The sequence below is a fragment of the Trachypithecus francoisi genome, unplaced genomic scaffold (genome assembly GCF_009764315.1).
Source record: "Trachypithecus francoisi isolate TF-2019V2 unplaced genomic scaffold, Tfra_2.0 Contig01440, whole genome shotgun sequence".
Classification (NCBI taxonomy): Eukaryota; Metazoa; Chordata; class Mammalia; order Primates; family Cercopithecidae; genus Trachypithecus; species Trachypithecus francoisi.
This window is the reverse complement of record NW_022681431.1, coordinates 27,421,321-27,427,336: the sequence shown is the minus strand read 5'-3', so window position 1 is coordinate 27,427,336 and position 6,016 is coordinate 27,421,321. Positions and strand designations below refer to the sequence as shown.

General features: G+C 42.4%; 1 protein-coding gene across 1 annotated transcript in view; it reads right to left on the bottom strand.

Moving 5' to 3' along the window:
- The window catches only part of LOC117095166 (disintegrin and metalloproteinase domain-containing protein 5), a 132,889-nt gene that overhangs the window by 79,372 nt on the left and 47,501 nt on the right, over window positions 1-6,016 (bottom strand). The window lies entirely within an intron of this gene.

Below are 6,016 nucleotides of genomic sequence, written 5' to 3'. Positions count from 1 at the left end.
TTGGTGTGATCTGTTACGTCACAATCGATAAATAATACATCCTCATAGGTATTATTGTTCTCCTGTACATAATTTCCAATGCTTATGTTTTCCTTTAAGAGTCCTGCTCAGATGACTATTCAGAACACAATTAAAGTGTTATGATATCAGGGAAAGAACATAGCTATCATCTGTTTCTAAGTAATTTCAAATTATTTTGAAGTTGCAGGTAAAATTGAAAACATTCGGAATAACTCAGCGGTTATATGCCTTAATTACTCACATGACATTACTCTGTTTATTTAAGTACTTCCACCAAAATCAATTAATTCTTCCACCACATAGCAAAATAATACGGGCCACTGAACATCTCCAAAATACAAAAACAACAACATCATAGAAGAAAGTTAACTGATCTTCTAAGGTAAAAAGGTAGTTGGTTTCTGATGAACCTGAAGTAAATGATAGTGAGGGAGTGATAAGTGAAGAGTAGTTCAGAGAAGGCGGCCACAATCCACGGAGATGTTTCTGAATTTCTGGTTCTCCATACTCTCCTGGGTTGCTTATTGTTCACCTGCACCCACTAACAGGTAGAAAAACAGCATGGCCAACATAACAATAAATGAATGCATCGAACGTTTCAGTACACCTTCAAAAAAGAGTAACTTCACTTCCTGGCAGACTGCTTGAACTCAAGCAATCTTTCCTTCCCCATCCCAGCTTTTGATCAAAAGAAATTATGAGGAAAGAAGCAAAGAATAAATGGTAGCAAAGGCCACATTTTTGCCTAACTTTGGTAGATCCCTATTCCCTCTACTATCCGTTAGATGAAAAAGTTAGAATCCTCTTTTTTTCCTCATATGTTAAGAAATCTCATAAGAAAAAATTATATAACAGATGAGTGCAAGCACCATAAAAAACAACAAAATGAATTTCAAATCTACCCTTCTATACTCTGCTATAAGATTGTGGGACTAAGATTCTGCAAACTACATTTCTCATATTTTTTTGTTACCAAATTATCTGCAGTTGGAAGAAAGAGGTGGCTTTCTTTTTCCCGCGGACAGTTGTTTTGTTCAGCACCATGGCCCAGTCAGCACCATTTTGCTCCTAAAGTGGAAGTTTATTTCAGTATTTGTAGTTTACTCCAGGATCAATAGTTTCCTGACTCCAACTTCTTCCAGTACTATCAGAACCCATGTAATTATGCCCCTTCAATGTAGCAGCAGTTTGAGGCAATACTCCTTCCTCCAGAGACCTAAATGCCAGTTGGAAGTTCCCTCTTCTGACCTCAATTTTGGGAACCCCAATTTTCCTTAGTTCTGGAGTGGTAACTATCATTTTATTATCTGTTAACTCATTATTCCCTTTTGACTTTTTTCAGATGTGAAATACCTGTATAACTAATTCTCTGTTCTAAATCCTTTTGAAATACCTAGTGTAGTACCTGTTTTCTTAATTTGCCCTGCCTTCTGTAGCATTTAATAAGTGGAAGTCCTATGAGGAAAGTAAGCTGAAAAATATACAAACAGAAATCAAAATGGATAAACCGGAACAGCAAAGAAACACAAATTTAAACTAATCATAATGAAATTAAAAAGAAACTTTTTAAAAAAAGATATTGGGAGGGAAGTGACAGCAGCAAGATGGCCAACTGAAGCCCCTACCACTTCTCCCCGCTACAAAGACAGTCAAAACAATGAATAAGCAACTACGCTTTGGTGAAAATAGCTAAATAAGTGTGCCAAGTATATTAAACGAGAGCAGAAGCACTGTGTAGCACAAAAACTCAGGATAGGCTACACATGGTGGCTCATGCCTGTAATCCCAGCACTTTGGAATGCCAAGATGGGTAAATCACCTGAGGTCAGGAGTTTGAAACCAGCTTGGCCAACATGGTGAAACCCTGTCTCTTTTTTTTTTTTTTTTTTGAGACGGAGTCACACTCTGTCGCCGGGGCTGGGTGCAGTGGCCGGATCTCAGCTCACTGCAAGCTCCGCCTCCCGGGTTCACGCCATTCTCCTGCCTCAGCCTCCCGAGTAGCTGGGACTACAGGCGCCTGCCACCTCGCCCGGCTAGTTTTTTGTATTTTTTAGTAGAGACAGGGTTTCACAGTGTTAGCCAGGATGGTCTCGATCTCCTGACCTCGTGATCCGCCCGTCTCGGCCTCCCAAAGTGCTGGGATTACAGGCTTGAGCCACCGTGCCCGGCCGTGAAACCCTGTCTCTACTAAAAATACAAACGTGGTGGTGCATGACTGTAATCCCACATACACAGGAGGCTGAGGCAGGAGGATTGCTTGAACCTGGGAGGCAGAGGTTGCAATGAGCTGAGATTGCACCACTGCACTCCAGCCTGGGTGAGAGAGCAAGACTCCAACTCAAACAAATAAATAAACAAAAACACATAGAAACCCAGGACAGCCACACAGAGAACAGAAGAAAACACTTTGCCTCCACGACTGTGTCTCCCAGCTCAGATTAGTCTAGATACAGGAGGGTCTTCTCCCTGGGGGAGAAGGTAAGCAAAAGGACCCGAGTGTGTCCTGTTCTGGAGGTGTCCCATTCTATCCCTGATGCTTTGCCACTACTGAAACATCCCTGCCTGGTGGCCTGCCATCCCTGAGCCAAGCTGCTGCTATACCCTCCCCTGTGGGGCCAAGCTACTGTGGAGCTACTCGGTCTACCCATCCTAGTCCCTACTGTGCCCTGCCTCTCCCCTCAGGGCCTGAGCTGAAGTGTCACTCTGCCTCCCAGGCAAATGGTGACTTGGCTGCCCAGAGCAGTCCTGGCCCCACTGCCTGAGCTGAGGAGCCCAGTGCCAGTTGACACCACCACATCAACAAAGGAGGCCAGGCACTTTCATCTACCAACAGAATATATACTACTCTACTCCCAGAGGTCACTGATGAGCCCTTTTCACTTGTTGCCACTACTGCCTCCATTCCTGCTGCTCCAAGTCCAGGGAGAGAACACAGATCAAGTGCACAATCCGTGAGCATTATTCCAGGGATCCAAGGATGGTTCAACATAAATCAGTAAACATGATTCAACATATAAACAGAACTAAAAACAAAAACCATATGATCATCTCAATAGATGCAGAACAGGCATTTGACAAAATCCAACATCCCTTTATGATAAAATCCCCTCAACAAATGAGGCATAGATGGAATATACTTCTAAGTAATAAGAATTTTATATATGACAAACCCACAGCCAACATGATATTGAATGGAGAAAACTTGAAAGCATTCCCCCTAAGAATGGAAAAAGGAAAGGATACCCACTCTCACTACTCCTATTCGACATAGTACTGGAAGTCCTAGCCAGAGCAATCAGGCAAGAGAAAGAAATAAATGGCATCCAAATTGAAAAAGAGGAAGTCAAATTATCTCTGTTCACTGATGACATGATCATATACCTAGAAAACCCTAACAACTCCTCCAGAAGACTCCTAGACTTGATAAGCTATTTCAGTAACGTTTCAGGATATAAAATATATGAACAACGAGTGGCATTTTTATATACCAATAATATTTATGCTGAGAACCAAATCGAGAAAACAGTCTCATTTATAGTAGGCACACAAACACATACACATAAACACACACACACACAGAATACTTAGGAATACATCTAACCAAGGAGGCAAAAGATCTATACGAGAACTCCAGAACACTAGGAAAAGAATTGTAGATGACACAAACAAATGGAAAAATATCCCATACTCATAGATTGGAAGAATAAATATTGTTAAAATGACCATATTACCCAAAGCAATCTACAGATTTGATGCAATCCCTATCAAATTATCAACATCAGTTTTAACAGAATTAGGAAAAAAAAAAAATCCTAAAGTTCATATGGAAACAAAAAGAGCACAAATAGCCATAGCAATTCTAAGCAAAAAGAACAAATCTAGAGGCATCACATTGCCTGAATTCAAATTATACTATGAGGCTATAGTAACTAAAACAGCATGGTACTGTTACAAAAATAGACACATAGATCAATGGAAGAGAATAGAGAACCTAGTTGTACCTATTGGGTACAATGTTCACTGTTTGGTAATGGGCACACTATAAGCCCAATCCCTACCAGTACATAGTATATCTATGTAACAAACAGGCACATGAATATAATGAATCTAAAATAAATTATAAAATATTAATTTAAAAACATTTTCTAAGAGGATAGAACTTCCATTAAATGTTACTACGACAAAATACTACAAATAATAATAAGCATAGGGAGCAGATTAGTCTTTTGGAGATGACAAACATGCTTATGGCATTTATTGTGGTGATGGTTTCACAAGTGTAATACTTATCTCCATGCTCAGCAAGTTGTGTACAGTAAATAAGTATAGCTTTTGTATGTTGATTATACCTCAGTTATGTGATTTTAAGATTTAATTAATTAACAAAGTTTTTTTAAAAATCATAAAGTAGATACTCTAGAATTTAAAAATTCAACCATCTCAGGGGCGGAGCAAGATGGCCGAATAGGAACAGCTCCAGTCTCCAATTCCCAGCACGAGCGACACAGAAGACCGGTGATTTCTGCATTTTCAACTGAGGTACTGGGGTCATCTCACTGGGGAGTGCCGGACAATCAGTGCTGGTCAGCTGCTGCAACCAGACCAGCGAGAGCTGAAGCAGGGCGAGGCATCGCCTCACCTGGGACGCACAAGGGGGAAGGGAATCCCTTTTCCTAGCCAGGGGAACTGAGACACACAACACCTGGAAAATCAGATAACTCCCACCCCAATACTGCGCTTTAAGGAAACAGGCACACCAGGAGAATATATCCCACACTTGGCCGGGAGGGTCCCATGCCCACGGAGCCTCCCTCACTGCTAACACAGCAGTCTGCGGCGATCTATCTGCAAGGCAGCAGCGAGGCTGGGGGAGGGGCGCCCGCCATTGCTAAGGCTTAAGTAGGTAGGTAAACAAAGCCGCTGGGAAGCTGGAACTGGGTGGAGCTCACAGCAGCTCAAGGAAATCTGCCTGTCTCTGTAGACTCCACCTCTGGGGACAGGGCGCAGCTAAACAACAACAGGGGAAGCAGCAGAGGCCTGTGCAGACGCGAACGACTCTGTCTGACAGCTTTGAAGAGAGCAGTGGATCTCCCAACACGGAGGTTGAGATCTGAGAATGGACAGACTGCCTGCTCAAGTGGGTCCCTGACCCCTGAGTAGCCTAACTGGGAGACATCCCCCACTAGGGGCAGTCTGACACACCACACCTCACAGGGTGGAGTACACCCCTGAGAGGAAGCTTCCAAAGTAAGAATCAGACAGGTACACTCGCTGTTCAGCAATAGTCTATCTTCTGCAACCTCTGCTGCTGATACCCAGGCAAACAGGGTCTGGAGTGGACATCAAGCAATCTCCAACAGACCTATAGCTGAGGGTCCTGACTGTCAGAGGAAAACTATCAAACAGGAAGGACACCTATATCAAAACCCCATCAGTACGTCACCATCATCAAAGACCAGAGACAGATAAAACCACAAAGATGGGGAAAAAGCAGGGTAGAAAAGCTGGAAATTCAAAAAATAAGAGCGCATCTCCCCCTGCAAAGGAGCGCAGCTCATCGCCAGCAACGGATCAAAGCTGGTCAGAGAATGACTTTGACGAGATGAGAGAAGAAGGCTTCAGTCCATCAAACTTCTCAGAGCTAAAGGAGGAATTACATACCCAGCGCAAAGAAACTAAAAATCCTGAAAAAACAGTGGAAGAATGGACAGCTAGACTAATTAATGCAGAGAAGGTCATAAACGAAATGACAGAGATGAAAACCATGAGATGAGAAATACGTGACAAATGCACAAGCTTCAGTAACTGACTCGATCAACTGCAAGAAAGAGTATCAGCGATTGAGGATCAAATGAATGAAATGAAGCGAGAAGAGAAACCAAAAGAAAAAAGAAGAAAAAGAAATGAACAAAGCCTGCAAGAAGTATGGGATTATGTAAAAAGACCAAATCTACGTCTGATTGGGGTGCCTGAAAGTGAGGGGGAAAATGGAACC